General features: G+C 41.7%; 1 protein-coding gene across 5 annotated transcripts in view; it reads left to right on the top strand.

The window, feature by feature from the left end:
* Window positions 1-21,032, top strand: part of ST3GAL3 (ST3 beta-galactoside alpha-2,3-sialyltransferase 3) — a 237,031-nt gene that overhangs the window by 3,470 nt on the left and 212,529 nt on the right. Inside the window, exon 1 of one of the 5 annotated variants that reach the window (XM_027108814.1) lies at window positions 16,180-16,362. The exons of the other annotated variants lie outside the window; for them this stretch is intronic. The gene's annotated coding sequence lies outside the window, so the exon portion shown is untranslated. Of the gene's footprint in view, window positions 1-16,179; window positions 16,363-21,032 lie in introns of those variants that run through there. 5 annotated transcript variants of the gene reach the window in all.

Here is a 21,032-nt window from a genome sequence, read left to right as displayed (position 1 = left end):
CTTCTTTGAGTATCACGGCCCATGGAAGATTAGAGGTAGCGAAATCAGATGGACTACTAGAGAGAAACACATTGACAGTAGCAAGAAATAATAGCTCTAACTAGGCGTGGAATGAGGGTGGATTGGAAGTCAGAAATCCATTACAAGCACTGTAATGCTTGTAATGTAACAGGCCGAGGCTGTTGATACGAGGGCAGTCAGTGATTTTCCAGTCATAGCACAGTCATTCCTGAGGGCATCACTATTTTACAGCACCCTCAGTGATGAACACAGAAATAGTCCTGAGGCATCCACAGAAAGTTCAGTTATATTCAGGATACACAATTTAAAAAGCAAGGAAGTGTGTACTAACTCAAGGTACATTTTCACTTGAATGGTTAAAAAGGATCCTAGTTCAACCCTACCGGTTTAATTGGGTTTAATTGAGGCTATAAAACTTTGGCGCTTGGGGAGGAGATTTCGCTTTTAACAAAGAAAGTGAAACCTGGGTTGAAATCTTGCTCCTGCCATCGATTATCTAACATTGAGCAAGTGTCTGATTCTGAAGTCCAAGTTGCATCATCAGTGAAACGCGTAGGGTGGTTATGAGTTCACTTTATGTAAAGTGCTTTGCCCAGTTCCTAGTTCAAGGTAAGGACTCGTGATTATGATGATCAACGTCAGCAGCAGCAGCAGCAGCAGGATTTGAAGAAACTTTGAGAAATCAGGTAAGGAAATCTCAGGATTTCCCCAGATTTTCCTACCTTTTTCCACTTCCTTGGCATCCTGTCACACCTTTCTTTCTTTTTTTTTTTTTTTTTTGTGGTACGCGGGCCTCTCACTGTTGTGGCCTCTCCCGTTGCAGAGCACAGGCTCCGGACGCGCAGGCTCGGCAGCCATGGCCCACGGGCCCAGCCGCTCTGCGGCATGTGGGATCTTCCCGGACCGGGGTACGAACCCGTGTCCCCTGCATCGGCAGGCGGACTCTCAACCACTGTGCCACCAGGGAAGCCCACACCTTTCTTATTTTCACATTTATTCTATTTTATTTTGCTTGGTTGTATATGTGTCTGTGTCTTCTACTGTACTAGGCCCTCTAGTCACCCCATAAGTAGCTATTGAGCATGAACTGTCTGCTAACCTCTGTGCTAGGTTATGGCATTACAAAAACAAAAGGCATATCCCGGGCCTCAAAGAGCCTTTAGTCTGGTAGGACCAGAAACCAGTGAACCTGTAGTTAGAATACATTGTAACGGGCTATGTTTGAGGGTCCTGTGGGATCTCCTAAAAAGAGAATCTGATGCCACACAGGGAATATAAATAATGGTTTTCCAGAGAAGCTCACACCTACCTAAGTCTTGGATCACTAGTTAGTAGCTGGGTAGATGTGGGTTTAAAAGGCTTTTCAGGCAGGAAACAATGTGTAATGGCCTAGAAACACAAGAGAGTGTGGCTGCATTCTGAAGATGCTTGAAAGGCAGGAGAATAGGGTATGTTTGGGGAGTGTGTGGAGGCTGCAGAAGTTAGACTGAAGCTTGTGAGTTCAGGAGTTTATTGTGATGAGGAGGAGGAGCCACTGAAGGGTTTGAAGGTAGGAAATGACTTTATCAGCTTTGCCTTTTAGGAAGATCAGTGTGTGTGGAGGCAGCAGAGGAGTGAATGTCCTGTTTCTCTGACATGGGAGGTTCTGAGGTTTGCAACCGTAGTGCCATGTCTGCTACAGGGTCATAAAATATTATGGATGAAGAGAGCTTAGAATGAGGTGAGGCTGGAGGGAAGGTTACCATTTAGGCTACTGCAGTAATAGTAAGAGTGTGTCCATGTCCTGCCTGGGGATAGAGGAGAGTCAGCAGACCAAGATTGCCATCATGGCTTCACCAGTTTCTAAGGTGTGGCCTTGGGCAGGCTTTAGAACCTCTTGTGTACTCTCGGTTTTCAAATTGGTAAAATGCGGATAAAAATACCTACCTTGCAAGGTTCTGAGAATTTGAGCAAATAGTTGTAAAAAGCCTGCTCCTGTACTATTAAATACATAAGGGACCTCTTATCATAAAAATAATAGTTTTAAGATTTTAAAAAATTAATTAAGTAAGTAAGTAATTTTTGTCTGTGTCGGGTCTTAGTTGCAGCATGCCGGCATCTTTTGCTGTGGCGTGCGGGCTCCAGAGTGCGTGGGCTCTGTAGTTGTGGTGCACGGGCTCGGGCTTAGTTGCTCCACGGCACGTGGGATGTTAGTTCCCCGACCAGGGATCGAACCCATGTCCCCTGCATTGGAAGGTGGATTTTTCACTGGACCACTAGGGAAGTCCCAGTTTTAAGATTCTTAATGCTTAGTATATTCCCTGGTTCACAGTAGGTGATCGTTAGCCTAAAATCATCTGCCAGCACTGTGGTTTTATTTATACATCTTTTTTTTTTTTTTTTTTTTTTGCGGTACGCGGGCCTCTCACTGTTGTGGCCTCTCCCGTTGCGGAGCACAGGCTCCGGACGCGCAGGCTCAGCGGCCATGGCTCACGGGCCCAGCCGCTCCGCGGCATGTGGGATCTTCCTGGACCAGGGCTCGAACCCGTGTCCCCTGCATTGGCAGGCGGATTCTTAACCACTGCGCCACAGTGATGGTGGTCTGGGTGGGTTGGGCATGAGAGAATTATCCTGAGATCAAGAAGGGAAGAGTTGGTTGATATGAATATCATACCAATTTAAACATTCTTTAAATGCCAACAAATTATATATGGTCATTCAGCCGTTCCCAGCCCTCACCCAGAAGTGACACATGCACGTGTGCATACACTCTTGTCGCTGATGTTTTAATGTGCTCACTGCTTGGGCTGCTAAAATGTATGTGCTTCTTCAGCGTGTCATCATTGTTGTTGACTGTGTCCCCCTGAAATTTTGCTCCTCCTCAGTCTTCTTCTGAAATGTTTGTAAAGATGATAATGGGGGTTTAATCCCAATTTGTTCTCCTTTAGGTTCTGCCTGGTCATCCTGGTTGACAGGAGTTCCTTCCCTGTGAACTTCTGCACAACTTATATTATTCTAATTAAATGTTATCTACTGCCTTGTCTTATTATTTGTCTATATGTCAGTAAATTCCCCTTTTCCTTGATGTTAGTTTTCTTTACAAAATAATGGAAAGATGGCATGTTTATGTGTTTTTGACATGACTTAAAACCCACAGAAACCTTGTGTTTGAAATATGTTAAACAGGTTAGAATATTCTGTTCCTAAGTTTTCAAAGTATATGGCAGTGATTTTCAGAGTTTTTGATCTCAGGACCCCTTTATAAGTTATAAAAATTATTGAAACCCCAAAGAACTTTCATTTTATGGGTTTTGTCTATTGATATTTAATGTATTAAAAGTTACTGAGAAAATTTTAAGTCACAAGAATACACAAGCACGCATTCCATTAGCTGTGAGGACAGTGATATAGTCACATGTCATCATGTGTTACATAGCCTCTGGAAAACCGTGTTGGACCCTTGGTGAGAGAAAGAGAGTGAACAGGGCAAATAATGTCTGAGAATTACATGAAAACAGTTTTAAACTCGTGGATCTGAAACTGTGCACCTCAGATTGGGATTGAACCCATGTGCCAGGACTCAAACCCAGCCTAAACCCAGATTGGGATTTGAACTCATGTGGCTGGGACTCGAACCCGGCCAAAAGCCACAGTCTTCCAACTGAGATCACACACTGGTTTCAGGACTTAATGAAACTCAGGTTCTTGATGTCTCATCGCAGAAAGAATTCAGTGAGAGACAAAGTGATAGGTAAGAAGTGGGTTTATTTAGAGGGAAACACTCCACAGACACAGTGTGGGCCATCTCAGAAGGTGAGAAAGGCACCAGGGTATGGGGTTGTCCGTTTTTATAGGGGTGGGTGATTTCATAGGCTAATGAGTGGGAGGAGTATTCCAGCTATTTCAGGAAGGGGAAGGGATTTCCAGGAATTGGGCAACCGCCTACTTTTTAATCCTTGTGGTCTGTCTTGGAACTGTCATGGTGCTTGTGGGTGTGTCATTTAGCTTGCTGATATGTTACAGTGAGCGAATACTGAGGCTCAAGGTCTAGTGGAAGTCGACTTGTCCCGCCATCTTGGACCCATTTGGTTCTAATCAGTTTATGTCATGTTCTAGAGCTATGTCATTCTTTCAAAGGTTGTGCCCTATCCCCTTCCCTCCTGTTTCAGATCCACTGAAAGGGTCTTGGGGACTGTCTGGGGTCCTTGGACCACAGTTTGAGAACTGCTGGCGTGTAGATATGAGAGTTTTTATAAATGACACTTTTACATCTTTTTGGCAACAAAATAACGTAAGGATGGAAACACTGCCAAACATCTGTTGTCAAAATGCACTCAACGTATTTTCTTTAAAAACAAACAAACAAACGAACAAAACTAGTTTCTGGCTTTTGTTAAGACATGTTCTTCACCTTGAAAGGGCAGATGTGTGTATTTTGGAAAATCTTCTAGGTGCCATACTATTAACAGACATTTGTCATCCCAGAGAAGTTTAGCAAACTTGGAACACCAGTATGTTTTAAAAGAAGAATATACAGCTGCTCTTTAAGTTCTGGAAGTCTTATACATGCTTGGCCAGATGATAACCAGAGAACTTCTTTGAGGCACAAGAGTTTCATGGTTACTCACCATCTCATTGTCAAGTTTAGTTATGATGCTATTTATTTAAAATATGATCCAATTTTTATGAAATTAACCACATTGATGTCACTTAATGCATAAACTGCACTGCATCACGAAGCAAATGGTAATTACGTAATGGTACCATTACCCCCCACGCTCTGGAACTTTCACACTTTTTGAGGATTCTTTCTGAACCTCATGTGCCCCAAGATGTCTGACATAGGGATTGTTTGAGGAGGCCAGTGTCCACTGAAATTAAATATCAGAAAAGTTATTCAAAAGAACAGGAGTTCTGGTATTTTCTTTTGTTACCTTGGTGAATCTTTGTGTGCCTTTGAGATGTCTATTCTCTATGACAGTGAATGGCCTGGGCTATTACAACAGCCTCTTCTTGCTCTTGCTTGGCCTTTTCCAGGCTGTCCTCTGTATTGCTACTCAAGTGATCTTTCTAAAATACAGATAGGACTATATCATTTCTCTGCTTACTCCCTTCACTGGTTCTCCATTGCCAGTGGGATAAATTTCAGACCCCTTAGCATGGCATCTAAAGCCTCTCTACCTTTTTACTGCTTCAGCTTCTTCATTGAAGCTTTTCTGGAACCTCACAGACAATCATAAATTTCTAGCACCTCATAATGTCTGTACCTGTTTAACTACATGCATCACACTGTTCTCGAGGGCAGGTACCACACTGTGTTCCTACTGCTATACTCAGGTGTGTAGTAATGGCTTCTGCCTGGACTGATAAGATGGCATAGCTTCCATCGTGGTTCCAGCATAGTTATTCTGCAATATTATATTTTTTTCCTTGCCCTTTTTAAAAAAAGATATGAGCAGATAAACAATGTGGAACTACTACATAGGCCTAAGACATCTGAAGTCTCAGAGACATGATAGCAATGAAAGGGAACATTTATCTTGTATTTTCTAATGATGTATTTTACACATACAAGAACAGAATAATATGATGATACCCATCACCAAATCTTAATATGCCATATTACGTCAGTTTTTTTTTTTAAGAAACAGAACATTACAGTTCCAGTAAAAGCCTCATGTATTTTTCCCTGGTCTCCTCCGTCCTTCACCAGAGAAAACACTATCTTGAATTTAAAGTTTTAAACTTCCCATGCATGTTTTTATGCTCTTGTGGTTTTGCTACATGGTGTGTGTCTATATGCCATGCATAGCAGGGGCCAGCAAACAGGCCGGCACGTTTTATTGGAACACAGCCATGCCCATGTTTAAGTATTGTTCTTGACTGCTTTTGTGCTGCAACCTTCTGTTTCCAGTTTTCTGGACATGCTGCCGTCTCCCAGCCACCTTCAACACCAGTCCCCACCATTTCATCTCAGCTGGCCCAAAGCAAGATCATCTTTTCAAATATTCCAGTTGCATTTTCTCAAGACTGATTGGAGTCAACTTTTCCAAATAAAGAATTATGTCTAGAAGCTTGTCCTCTGAACACACCATTAAAACAAATAATCAGAAACCCAATAAAACCAAACATTAACAGCTCTTATTCAGAAAGGCTTTTTTTTTGTTTGTTTGTAAAAACAGAAATGAACTAAAACATGCAAAACTGAAAGTTGTGTTTCCTTGGATTTTTACCCCTCTCCCCTAGGCTTTTTTCTCAGCTACTAATAAAGGGAACATCTGACCAGGGACAAAATCTTTGCAGTTTCACTCTTCTGCCTTCCATTTTTAAAACCTTAGTGTAGATATCTAATTTGTACTCAGAAAGTCACTGACTGCCCATGTTACACAAGTCTAGGTCCAATGACGTGGTACTTTCAGCAGGTAGAGTTTAATGTAAGGACTATTAACTTTAACAGTGAATTGGAGTAACGAGATTAGCTAGTAAGTAGTAAAGAAATAAGCACTTGGAAAGATGCTCAACATCATTAGCCATCAGGGGAATGCAAATCAAAACCACAATGAGGGGCTTCCCTGGTGGTGCAGTGGTTGAGAGTCCACCTGCCGATGCAGGGGACACGGGTTCGTGCCCCGGTCTGGGAAGATCCCACATGCCACGGAGCGGCTGGGCCCGTGAGCCATGGCCGCTGAGCCTGCGCGTCCGGAGCCTGTGCTCTGCAATGGGAGAGGCCACAACAGTGAGAGGCCCATGTACTGCAAAAAAAAAAAACAACCACAATGAGATACCACTTCCTACCCACCCACTAGGCTGGCTATAATCAAAAAGACAGATAATGAGTGTTGGCACAGGTGTGGAGAAATCAGAGCTCTCATACACTGGTGGGAAAACAGTGGCATTTCCTCAAGTAGTTAAACATAGAGTTACCATATGACCTGGGTATATTTCACTCCTACATATATACCCAAGAGAAATTAGAACTTATGTCCCTATAAAAATTTGTACATGAATATTCATTGTAGCATTATTCAGCCAAAAGGTGGAAACAGCCCACATGTCCATCAACTGACAAATGGATAAATAAAAGATGGTCCATATAATGGAATGTTATTTGGCAATAAAAAGAAATGAAGTACTGATGTGCACAAACCTTAAAAACATTGTGCTAAGTGAAAGAAGCCTGTCACAAAGGACCACATATTGTTTGATTCCATTTATATGAGTTATCTATAAACATTTGCCTATTCTATGGAACAAAGGAATTTAGTAGTTGCTCAGGGCTGGAGGTTTGTAGGGGATGACAGCTAAGGGGTGTGGGGAATCATTTCGGGGTAATAGAAATGTTCTAAAATTGATTGTGGTCATGTTTGCACAACTCTGAAAATACTAAAAGCCATCAAAAGGTATACTTTGAATGGGTGAGTTGTATAGTATGCGAATGATATCTCAGTAACGCTGTCAAAAAGCAGTAAAGAGAACTCTAGAGAATATAGAAACAGATCCAAGGAGCAGCCGCCACCTCAGGGATGAGCTAGAGTGCTCGACAAAGAGCTCCCCAACCTGCCTCACACCCACCACAGGCCGAGATTCAGACTTTGGTGTAGTGGACATGACGATGGCTCACTGGATTGCAGATGAGCCACTGTGATGCTGCATGGTGGAGCTTGCCAGAAATCTGCCGTCTTGGGTACTGGGGCAAGCTCTTTACAGAGAGACGTCCCACCAGAGGCACTCTGCTACAAAACTGCCCAAGAGAAGTGCTGAGGGAAGCTGTTGGCCGCTGCTCACTGCTGGCTGCTGTCCACTGGAAAAGTCCTGTGTGCTGCAGGAGCCTACCTAGAGGAACACACTGGAACACACTAGAACCCAGAAGCCATGGCTTTCCAGCACCGTCTAGTGACAAAGCTTGACATCATGTCAACTAGCAAAAGGAAAATATTTAAAGGGCCCAGATCCATTTTCACAGAGCAAGCAAAAAGGTTGAATTTGGAGCTAAGAGGCAATAAGTCTGTAATCCACACAGCGGGTAATCGGAACCTCGGCATACCCTTAGCTTTTTAATTCCCTTTGCAGATCTTCAGGTTATCCTTGCCACCTTGGCTATTGGGGCTCAGAGAAGCTGGGACTCTGTATTTTGGGGCCAAGTTGCCCTCAGCCCAGTTCTCTCTGATTATCCATTTTTGCATATCTTTTTTTTTGTTCTGTATCCTTGGTTCTCTTTTTCAGACACCAATCATACCTATGCTGGATCTCCTATGGCAACTATTGTTTGTATTTTTGTTTTTTGTTTGGGTTTGTTTTGGTAAATCCTTTTAAACCTTTTATTCTTTTTCATTTTATCTTCCTCATTTTTTTTTTTTTTCTTAAGCGGTCCTATCACTGTTGTGGCCACTCCCGTTGTGGAGCACAGGCTCTGGACGCGCAGGCTCAGCGGCCATGGCTCACGGGCCCAGCCGCTCCGCGGCATGTGGGATCTTCCCGGACCGGGGCACGAACCCGTGTCCCCTGCATCGGCAGGTGGACTCTCAACCACTGCGCCACCAGGGAAGCCCTTTATCTTCCTCGCATTTTATCCACCAGGGCCTTCTTGACTCTTATTGTGTTTTCAGCAGTTCTTAATTGTTCTCTTTCATCGAGGCTTTTGTTTTTGTGGTGGTGTTATTTTTCTTTCTTCACTTTTCCTGAGTGTTAAATTTACTTTAAAAATGTTGTTTCTCTATTTTTTCCCTGAGGCTCTCACTTTAATCTTGGCTTTTAGTTACCGCTTGTTTTTTAGAGCCTTTTGGGAGTGGCGGAGGGGCTGGTAGAACCTTTGTTAATGATCTGTATCCATCCTGTGACAAAGTTTTTTCTGTTGTGTGCTCTTCCTTTACCACACTTCCCTTTGACCCTCCCCCTTCCTTTCTTGCACTTTTGTTTAGATTCTTCACTGGTTACATTTCATTTTTGTTCAGTTGTACCATATAACTTCTTCAAATGAAAAAAATTATGACTAAAGTCAGATCATTTGGATTTGAATCCTCAGTCTGCCACTTACTAGCTCTATGATCTTAGATAATTTTACCTCTCTGTGCCTCAGTTTATTCTCTATATAATGAGAATGATAACCTTGTAGGATTGTTGAGAAGATTCAGTGAATTAAATAATATAAAACTTTTAGAACTGTAGCTAGTCTGCAGTAAGTACTATGTGAATATTAGCAATATTGATTATTTTATCCCCTGCATTGACTTGCAATTAGAAAATACACAATTCTTCTGCATAGAATAATGTAATATATTGCATGTTAATTAACTACTTAAATCTGCTTAGTCATGCATAAAGTCTGAAAAGGAAGTGTACATTCAGCAAAACCATTTAAAAAAATTGATCTTTTCAGTAACTTGTTCAGGAAGCTGGGTAATAAATAGTACGTAATAGTTTCTAATTAGCTTGCCTCAAAAGGATTCACAGGAGACATGTTCAGGAAATACTTTGTGGCTTTTGCTCTGTGTAATTTTGTCATAATTGAGTTCATATTCATTATGGCTGCTATTTGAAGGTCAACAAAATTCTAACATTTCAGACTAAAAATTTTTGCTAGGTATAGTTTAGAAAATAACCACATTGTAGGATGTTTTAGAAATGACAGGAGTTTGGTGTACTTTGTTTCAGTGAGTTCAAATTTTTATGTAATTTTCTTTTATGGCTAATTAAAATAACCTAGTTTTTTGTACCTTTTTTTGAGCAGACTGTAAGTGACTGAACATTTGGTCAGTGAGCAGATAGTTTTTGAATATCTACCAGGGATGCAATGGTGAATAAAATAGACCTGTTCACTGCCTGGATTAGCCAGAATAAAATTTTAAGCAAATTACTGTAAATACTCCTGAGTATAAATGCATTATGTAATGGATGGGGGTATGCGGGTGCTGTGGGAATTTCTAATAGGGAGACCTAACCTAAAGTGTGGAGACGGGTAAGGCTTCCCTGTGGAATTAACTTTTAAGCTGAGACTTAAAGGCGGAGTGACAGTTGGCTAGGTGAAGTGGTAGGGTCAGGAAGGCTTCAGCCTGCCATTAGGAGACAGGATGACAAGTTCAAAACACTGAAAGGCGTTCATTGTTGCAGACTCACAGAGGTAAGGTGGTAAGAGATGGTAACAGAGATGGGAGGAGATGTGGGCAGGGGCCAGATCATGCAGTCTTATAGGCCCTGCTAAGGGGTTTGGGACTTTACCCTAAAGACAGTGGGAAATTTACAAAGTTTAAACCTGAGAATAAAATGGATCCACATTGGCTGCTATGTGGAGAATGAATTGAAGAGGATCAAGAATGAATATGGAAGTACCCAAAGGAAATGAAAACAGGATGAAATATACATACACACCTGTTTATCACAGCATTATTCACAATAGCCAAGATATGGAAACAACCCAAATGCCCATCAATAGATAAATGGATAAAAAAAGATGTGGTACATGTAACAATGGAATACTTATTCAGCCATGAGAAAGGAGGCTATCCTGCCATTTGTGACAACATGGATGGACCTTGAGCACATTATGCTAAGTGAGATAAGTCAGGGAAGGACAAGTACTGCACAATATCACTTATATGTGGAATCTGAAAAGCAAACCTGTACAAAAGCAGAGAGTAAATGGAGGTTACCAGAGGTTGAGGGATGGGGGAATAAGTCTGATGACGGTTAAGGGTAGAAACTTGTAGCAAGTAGTAAACAAGCCATAGAGATCTAACATACAGTATAATGAATATAGACAATAATATTGTACCATAATGTAATGTGATAAATGTTGCTTAAATGGCAGTCAGATTACAGTATATAAATATATCAAAGTAACACGCTATACACCTTAAATTTACAAAATGTAACGTCAGATTTATCACACACAAAAGAATGGACATGGGAGGCTTATTAGGAAGCTATAGTTGTAGCCCAAACAAAGGGTTATAGTGACTTGAAATACGATGGTATCAGTGGAGATAGAGGGACAGATGGATTTAAGAAGTATTTAAGAGGTAAAATTCATAGGGCTGGATGACTGATTATATATGGAGGGTGAGACTGAGAAGGAGGGTAGTGTCAAGGATAATTTCCAGGTTTTTGACAGAAGCACCTGTGAAGGTGTTGCCTTTTATTGAAATAGTGAATACTGGAGGAAGAGGAGGGTTTTTTGGGAAGTCTGAGACATCTGTGAAACATCTAGATGATGATACAGAAATTAAATAAATGGAGTTCCCTGGTGGCCTGGTGTTAGGATTCTGGGCTTTCAGTGCCGGGGCCTGGGTTCAGTCCCTGGTCGGGAAGCTGAGATTCTGCAAGCTGCACGGTAAGGCCAAAAAAAAAAAAAAAGTTAAATAAATGGACGTGGAACTTAGAAGAAGTATCTGGATGGAATATATAAAATTTGGGATAAGGATGGTAATTGTAATCATGGAAGTGGAATGAGATTGCCTTGGGGATATCTGTGGAATGAGAATATAAAAAGCCTGAGACGGCACCCTAAGCTTCTCTCTACATTTAAAATTGCTCGTGCGCTCCCTCTCTCTCTCCCTCCCTCTGTCTCTCCTTCTCTCTCCTCTCCCTCTCTCCCTCTCTCCCTCTCTCCCTCTCTCCCTCTCTCCCTCTCTTCCTCTCTTCCTCTCTCTCTCTGCCCCCCTCCCCCTCCCGCTCCTCTCCTCTGTCCTCCCTCCTCTGTGTCTCTATCTTTCTCTCTCTATATACACACACACACACACATTATGTCTTTAGTATATATTACTTTTTGGAATGTGTACAAATTATATTAATTGTGTTTAGAGTTGGGAATATAATTAGAAATATATTAATTTATTTTATCTTTAAACAAACACTTCTTGAATGTGCTGTGTACTAGGTGCTGTGCTGTTATATGTAGGTGATTCACAGACCTAAGTTATAGATTCTGCTTTCAAATTGTATGCTAATTCCTTACAGAGACAGAAAAATAGACAAGATATTTTACGGTTGCTGTGATAGAGGTAAGCATTGGGTGTTTCGGGAGCACAGATTGCCATAGTGTCGGGCAGTGTTTAAGGAAAGCTTTCTGAAGGAGGTAAGACTTGAACAGAGTCCTAGAAGATGAGTTGGTGTTGCTAAGTAAAGAAGACAAGAAAGAGCTCTTACCACCACACTGTACGCCTCTTACAGTTTCGGATGCTGTAGAAAGGTCAAGTCATGGGAGGACCCTGGTGTCCAATGGCTTTGGCAATTAAGAGGTCAGTGGTAAACTTAATTGAGCGACAGGTAGGATTGGAAGCCAGATCAGATTGTGGTGGGTGGAATGGGGAGTGAGAAGTCAAACTCCTCTAGGGCAGGGTCTAAATCTGATTGTCTTAGTGTCCTCTGTGCCTTGCATAATCCCTGGCACTTGGTGTTTGTTACATTAGTTTTGAACAGAAGAGAGACAGATCCTTCTCTGAGATAAGATGAATGCATGAGGAGGGGATGAGTCCAGCTGCTGCATTCCCTCTACATGCTGAAGAGAGTTTGCTGTGAGCACTTGTAGCTCTTTACCTGTGTGCTTTTTTTTTTTTTTTTTTTTTTTTTGCGGTAAGCGGGCCTCTCACTGTTGTGGCCTCACCCATTGCGGAGCACAGGCTCCGGATGCGCAGACTCAGCGGCCATGGCTCACGGGCCCAGCCGCTCCGCGGCATGTGGGATCTTCCCGGACTGGGGCACGAACCCGTGTCCCCTGCATCGGCAGGCGGACTCTCAACCACTGCGCCACCAGGGAAGCCCCTGTGTGCTTTTTTTTTATGGCTGTGCAGGGAGGCCAGGTACCCTCCTGCAGCCAGAAAAATTCTCTGCATTCATCTGTTAGTGTTCTTATGTTTTTATTCTGGTCTTTTTCTTTATTTCCTTCTTTCAACGTTTTTCATTTGTTACTATATCATAAGCATTTTTCCATGTCATTAAAATTTTTTCATAAACAACATCTTAATTGGCTGCATAATATCATTTGATGTTTATTTGAACATTTATTTGCGCATTTGGTTTAAGTTTTTTTCTTTTTTAAAAACTTAATTTTGAAATAATTTCAGACTTACAAATAAGTTGCAAAAATATTACAAGAACTCCCATATATCCTTCAGCTAGTCTATGGTGGTGTCTATCAGGTTTCTGCATTGTAAAATTACTCTTTTCCTCTCTGTAATTAATAAGTATCTTGTGGGGAGATACTTTAAGATGATATATCCCATTTCTCAAAATATTACTTATTAATTTTAGCATCCTTTGATGTTTCATAGCTGAATTATTACTAAAATGATTGCTAAATAGTGATTTTCTAATTACATTATTCTACACTCATTCCACTGTAAGGGAGAGCTTTTTCCTCTCCTCACTTATTAAATTCTTATTTAATGGGTCATAATCTGTTATTATCAGTCTAAATTGCCCCAGACCTGGCCATTAGGAGTCCCTCAAGCTGACTGCATTTTCCTTTTCACATGGCACTCTTTGAGCACTTTCCTACTTTCAGGCTTATCTTGATAGTGCCTTCTCTGCCTCAGCCCTGGAATCAGCCATTCTTCCACGGACCCCTGGTTCCTATTACATAGTGGAGAATAGTATTTAAAAACCAAGATCGAGGTGCTAGGTGTGCTCATTGCTACTGGGATATGGTTGCTGCCAGGCCCTTTCAGTGGACAGAGCTAGGGCTTACAAGCATGTACATACACAAAAGCACACATACACTGTCCACATCTATAGTTATTTTTATATTTTTGTATGTGTATATATTGAAAACCATCAGTTCACGCTGATACCTTCAATTCCAATACAACCCAAAAGGTTTATTCTAGTTTTTCTTTTTCTACATTTTCAACTCACTTCTCCATCACTGAGAAATCTGGCTCCTGTTAGCCTCAGTATATTTACTTATTTGGTCAGTCCCTTATCACCTCCTGCCATACCCCCAGGCTTATCATGATGGCCTGATGCTCCTCCCCCTCTTAACTCCAGATATATTTGCCTACCTTGCTTGGCCCCTAAAGCCTAATGGCTTTTGATTTAAGTTATTCAGAAAGGAAGAGAGGGAGAGAGCTCATTCCTTTTAAGATTTATTTTTATTTTTTATTTATTTTATTTATTTTTGGTTGCGTCCGGTCTTAGTTGTGCACATGAGATCCTTGTTGAGGCACGTGGGATCTTTCGTCATGGTGTGCAGGCTTCTCTGTAGTCGTGGTGTGCGTGTTTTCTCTCTCTAGTTGTGGCATACGGGCTCCAGGGTACGTGGGCTCTGTAGTTTGCGGCACGCAGGCTCTAGTTGAGGCACGTGAGCTCAGTAGGTACGGCGTGCGGGCTTAGTTGCCCCGCGGCATGTGGGATTTTAGTTCCCTGACCAGGGATTGAACCCGCATCCCCTGCATTGTAAGGCGGATTCTTTACCACTGCACCACCAGGGAAGCTCCCTCATTCCTTTTTATGGCTGCATAATCCTCTATTTTGTGAATACACCATAGTTTATTCAATCCTTACTGAAGGGTTTTTTTCTCTTATATTACAAATAGTGCTGCAATAAGTAGCCATGTGCATAAGTCTTTTTGTATTTTTGTCAGTGTATCTTTGGGATAGTTTCTTAGAAGTGAGATCATTGGATTAAAGGGTAGAAGCATGTATGGTTTTGTTAGATACTGCCAAATCCCTCCTACCACCAGCAATGTATGGGCGTTCTCCCCACAGCCCCCCACTAGAATGTGTTGTCAAGCTTTTGTCCTGGCAGTGAGTTTGAAATTTCATCTCTTTCCGAATATCGAGATGTTATACTCCTCCTTGTCTTGGAGGTTTTGGCTTATTTTAAGCTCTTACTTGCTTCTTTGTATGTCACCCACTTCTGGAGATCAGCTTCCTGTTTAGGCTGTTTGTTCTACTTCTTTATTTGAAAATCTTTTTCCTTAATGGAAAAGTCAGAAATAAAATAGGTGATTAGTTCGCCATTCTCACTGTCATGTCTGTTGAACAAATGGGTAAATTCGTTGACTGACTGACGGTCGTGTGTCTGCCAGAGCCTTAGGGTGAAGTCACAGTATGGCTGTGGCAGTTCAGATGTCACATCTGCATTCAGGACAGAAGGAGGGGGGAAGGGCTGGGAGCAGCCACTTCAGTCCCCTTTTAAAAGGGAAGAAAAATCTTTCCAAGAACCACCTGCTTTTTGTAGGCAGGCTGTTTATACCTTAAATTTCTCGTTTTTGTCGGAGGATTGGACAGAGTACATGTCCTTTGTGCTACTGGAAATGCAAGTCTCCAATTTCTATTTCACTTTGAAAACTTTGTACATTTATTACTTGCATGAGTACAAATATTAAAGTTAAATATACAAATACATCGTGAAAAATACCGTCTCCAAACCCCCTTTTCAGACGTAATTACTGTCAACAGCTTGGTGTGTATTCCTTTATCTGTGTACTTCCTTCTTAACCTTAATTTTAAATATTACTGTCGGGGGCTTCCCTGGTGGCGCAGTGGTTGAGAGTCCGCCTGCCGATGCAGGGGACACGGGGTCGGGCCCCGGTCCGGGAAGATCCCACATGCCGCGGAGCGGCTGGGCCCGTGAGCCATGGCCGCTGAGCCTGCGCGTCCGGAGCCTGTGCTCCGCAACGGGAGAGGCCACAACAGTGAGCGGCCCGCGTACCGAAAAAAAAAAAAAAATTACTGTCTTCCTTCTTTGTTACCACCAGTATGGGGCTGTACATACATTCATATATGTACTATTCTACAAGATTTTTTTTTCACTTAGTGGTATACTCTAGCTATTTTTCTATGTCAGGACATGCCTGTGTGTCTCATTCTGTTAACTGTTACATCATATTCTATACTTTTTATTTTCCTGCCTTCATCAATCCATTGTAGGGTTTCCCTGGTGGCGCAGTGGTTGAGAGTCCGCCTGCCAATGCAGGGGACATGTATTCGAGCCCTGGTCTGGGAGGATCCCACATGCCACGGAGCAAATAAGCCTGTGCACCACAACTACTGAGCCTGAGCTCTAGAGCCCATGAGCCACAACTACTGAAGCCTGCATGGCACAACTACTGAAGCCCGTGAGCCACAACTACTGAAGCCTGTGCGCCTAGAGCCCATGCTTCGCAGCAAGAGAAGCCACCACAATGAGAAGCCCACGCACCACAACGAAAAGTAGCCTCTGCTCGCTGCAACTAGAGAAAGCCCTCGCGCAACAACGAAGACCCAATGCAGCCAAAAAAAAAAATGAAAATCCATTGTCCACCTTCTTTCCTCTGTGTGCTGGTGGCTGACCTCTACAAACTGTACCATCTGGGCTTCCTTGCCTTCTGGCTTCCAGTTGGGATCAGCTGATGAGAGACACTGATGGGTATCAGAGGACCAGTGGTGAGAGAAGTCAGAGTATTTATTGTCCCCTACCGTCCCTTGCCATGGACGTAGTAGCAGATGTGTTCCTCTGTGGCCACTGCTCCTGTTGGCTGGCCTCTCTTCTCCAGCCAGCTCTTGCTGGGTTCCAGTATCTCCCTTCTTTCTCTTTGCCTTTTCAGCTCCAAGGTAGAAGTAGCTTCCTATTGTTGCTAGTTCCTGGATGTGTCACTGCCCCTGGGTAGTTCCTCTAACCCTACAAAAAATCTTGTCATTAATTCCTTTGGTTAACTCCTTTTCATGTGCTGTCTACTTCCTGCCAAGACCTCAGTGATAGCAATGATATAAATATCATTGTGTACATTTACCATAATGTATTTGTCTGGTTCCCTATCGATGGACATTTGAGTTGTTTCTAGTATTTTGCTCTTATAACCAGTGTTGCTAATAAACATCCATGTATTGATACTTCTAAAATAGTTACTCTTGGAAAAAAGTCATAGAAATAGAAATGTGGAGTCAAGGTGTGTGAATGTTGTAAATTTCAACAGATACAGGTTTCCCCTGCTATCTGAAAGTAGAACATTCCTATGAAACCTTTCGGAAGCCAAAATGGTAGAAAGTGAAGAAGCGAATACCATTAATTTATACGGAAAACTTTCTGAGTGTTCTCAGATCCAAAGAATAACTACCAAATCATGCCAAATAACAGTTAAAACCTAAAATAACACTAATGTATGTTAAAAGCAGGAATGACATGATAAATACATAGCCTGTATAAAATAGAAATAATGTATTTATGGTGTAGTTTCCCTCACCAGAGTCAAGAAGACAGCAAGCACACTGGAAGGCTAAGAGGTGGTGGTGATGGTGTGTTAGGCTGAATCATTGGACGTTGGGTTGGTGGGAAGTATAGGAGACTAGGGTGTAGGAAAGAGGGGAAGAGGGTCATTTCTCAACACCTCATCATTGTCTGAATCCATCAGCCCAGGCAGGTCACTTATGTCTACACCTTCTATGGCTGTCTGCCTTGATGTCAGAGGTTGAGGTTCACTGTCTGCTGTGGCCGATGTGACGGGCTCGAATAGGACAGTATGCTTGATTGCTTAGCCTCACCCATTTTTCTGTCATACAATCCTTTATAGACACTCAAAACATCCTGCAAACCTGCCCTAAACTTGTGTGTCCTTTCAAAATTAAAGTCATACTTTTCTGCAATCATTGCAGCACTGTCGTTCATAGTGACAATCTCACGTAAGTGCTTTATATTTAGTTTCTGGTTGACTTCACTCATGGGCTATTTGCTACTGAGTTCAGTTTCAACCTATATCTTTTACTCTTGCAGTTGCATCAGCTCTTGGTGTGTCAGTTCTTGGTCATGGGATGCTAAAACCTCTTCAACATCTTTATCAGCTTCCACAAACCCAGCCTCCTTAGCCATAGTCACTGTCGCCATATTTATTGTTGATTTGAAGCCTTTAAGATTGCTCATTACTTCAGGACACAGTCTCTTCCAAATGCCAATTCCCACCAAGACTTTTAGCCTAATGAAAGCATCTCCAGATTTAGCAGTAGCCAATTTTATTTATTTGTTTCATTTTTATTTATTTATTTATTGAATGAAAGATTCTTCATATTCTATAGTGCTCTGCAATTTTCAAAAGTGTCACACACATGATTTCATATAATCCCATAATAACCTTTTTTTCCCCCTACCCCTGTATTGCCCCTCACGCCTTCCCTTTCCCCACTAGTAACCACTTGTTTGTTCTCTATATCTGTGAGTCTAGCAATTGCAAATTTTATGTTTTAATTTTTCCAGATCTCTCATAATGCTCTGGAGTTTCCCTCTCTGTCAGTGGCATTTATAATAAAATGCATCACATTTTTGCATACAGTAAGCCTTAATTGTGGCTATTAGGCCTTGGCCACGCAGTTGCAGCAACAATGTCATACTTGGCGGTAAGAACACAACACAAATGTTGCTGCCATACCTGGTAATGCCAGGTGGATGAGCAGCACAATTATTGACAACCGCAAGACACCTCTTATGGAGGTTATTTTCTCTACAGTATTTTCCAGCAGAAGGGCTAATGTATCCACTCATGTACTCAGAAAAAAATCACTTGGGTATTCCAACCACTTGGATGTGAATGAAACATAATAGGAAGTGTATTCTTATCAGTGCCTTTAAGTGCCCTCAGATTTTCTGAAGGGTACATTAGTTGAGGCCTTAGGACAGCATCACCAGTGGTGTCAATAGTAGGCATTAGGATAAACCTCTCCTTTGATGCCTTGTGTCCCTTAGCCTGCTTTTCTTCTCTTGAAAGGTCTTGCTCAGCAATTTTTTCCAATAAATTACAGCTTTGCCATAGTTAAACACTTGCTTGTGTAAACAGCCACCTTCTGGGAACTTTTCAGCAGCTCCAGTATCAGCCAGAGCACTCTGTCCAGTAACTTTTAAGCTATGAAGCTGCCCTCGCCTCAAAAACCAATGAAACCACCCATGACTACCTTTATTTCTTCTTTCTTTTTTTTTTTTTTTAACATCTTTATTGGAGTATAATTGCTTTACAATGTTGTGTTAGTTTCTGCTGTATAACAAAGTGAATCAGCTATACATATATATATATGTCCCCATATCTCCTCCCTCTTGCATCTCCCTCCCACCCTCCCTATCCCACCCTTCTTGGTGGCATGGCTACCTTTAAATTTGACTCTCGTAACACTTTCATTACCATTGTCCAGTGCTTGCTTGCTTTTTTTATTTTTTTGGCCACGCTGTGCAGCTTGTGGGATTTCGGTTCCCTAACCAAGGATTGAACCTGGGCCCTCAGCAGTGAGAGCATGGAGTCCTAACCACTGGACCACCAGAGAATTCCCCATCCAGTGCTTTCCGTTTCAGCTTTTTGAAAAGACTGATTTCTCCTTAAGTATAAGATAACTTAATGCAACACTGTGCTTTGTACACCCATCAATCCACTCAAGCAGTAGACTTTCCAATTTATCCATTACTGGATGCCAGTTAAGAGAGACCCCTTTCCTACGAGCAGAACCAATAGTAACTTCGGCAGCTTTCAATATTCTTTCCCTCTGAGTGTAAATAGTTTGAATGGTGGACACAGGAACGTTCGAAGCAAGCGCATCTTTATTTTGTTCACTACAATCTAAATGCTTAATTACATCCATTTTTATGCTGAGCACAACACCTGTACAAGTTCTCTTAGGCTTTTCTGATACCTTAGGACACATCTTGCTAACAGATGCACAAAATAAATCAAGATAAAGCACAGATGCTCACAGATAGAATTCAAAGCTATCTATGGTGGTTTGATGCAGAAATGCCAAGTGTACTTCCTGGGAAAGGAGGTTGGTGGTGCTACTCTCGCTGCTCTGGGTGCCCGCTGCCTGTATAACCGCTGGATGCAAAACATGCTGAAAGCTATTTTCACCTCTTTTGATAAAAGTGAAAATCTTCTTTGGGTTTGTTTCATTTAGGTCTTTCATAGAAGCAAAGTGGCATAAAGCGAGCTTTCAAAAAGCAGGGGATACCTGTACTTGCAAATTCCTCCTAAAAGAGTCTACCAATTTACATTTCTACAATGCGTTATTTGATTTTTTTAAATCGAAGTATAGTTGATTTATAATTTCTTAGTTTCTGGTGTACAGCAAAGTGATTCAGATATATATGTATTATATACTGGGTTGGCCAAAAAGTTCGTTTGGGTTTCCTATAACTTTTTGGTCAACCCAATATATGCTTATGTATTCTTTTTCATATTCTTTTCCATTATGGTTTATTAGGATATTGAATACAGTTCCCTGTGCTATACAGTAGGACCTTTTTTTGAAAAATAAATTCATTTATTTTATTTATTTATTTTTCCTGCACTGGGTCTTTGTTGCTACACGCGGGCTTTCTCTAGCTGCGGTGAGCGGAGACTACTCTTCGTTGAGGTATGCGGGCTTCTCGTTGCGGTGGCTTCTCTTGTTGCGGAGCACGGGCTTTAGGCGCACGGGCTTCAGCAGTTGTGGCACACGGGCTCAGTAGTTGTGGCTCATGGGCTCTAGAGCACAGGCTCAGTAGTTGTGGTGGCACACAGGCTTAGTTGCTGCACAGCATGTGAGATCTTCCCGGACCAGGGCTCAAACCCATGTCCCCTGTATTGGCAGGCGGATTCTTAACCACTGAGCCACCAGGGAATCCCTCACTGTTGTTCGTTAAAAAAATTTCTTCATTCTTCTTGGGCATGAACTCTTCAGATTAACATTAGATCTAAGTTTTAAAAAATCATGGTTTTTGACTAAATTTATAGAGAACTGACATTTCAGGAGAACTGACATGTTTCCAATATTGAATCTTCTCACTTGGGAACCTGTTATGTCTGTTTATTTATTTGGATCTTTTATGTCCTTTGGTGAAAATCTTGTTCATTTCTTCCGAAGTTTAGTTTTAGGTATTTTATAGATTTTGTTGCCATCATGAGTGGAATTTTTTCCCCTTACAGTTTTTAATTGGTTATCGCTGGTATAGTTTTTAAAAAGCTGTTGATTTTTGTAAGTAAATCATATAATCACCTACTTTATTGAATTTTCTATTGGTTCTAATGATTTTTCGGTTGATTCTCTTGGCTTTTCTAGGTGGACAATTATATAGTCTGCAAGTGCTAACTCTTTATCACTTCATTTAT

Source organism: Aethalodelphis obliquidens, unplaced genomic scaffold, assembly GCF_003676395.1.
Source record: "Aethalodelphis obliquidens isolate GAN/ISIS:26980383/991018 unplaced genomic scaffold, ASM367639v1 scaffold9, whole genome shotgun sequence".
Classification (NCBI taxonomy): Eukaryota; Metazoa; Chordata; class Mammalia; order Artiodactyla; family Delphinidae; genus Aethalodelphis; species Aethalodelphis obliquidens.
Note: the sequence above shows the minus strand (reverse complement) of the source record. Positions and strands in the feature narration are given on the sequence as shown.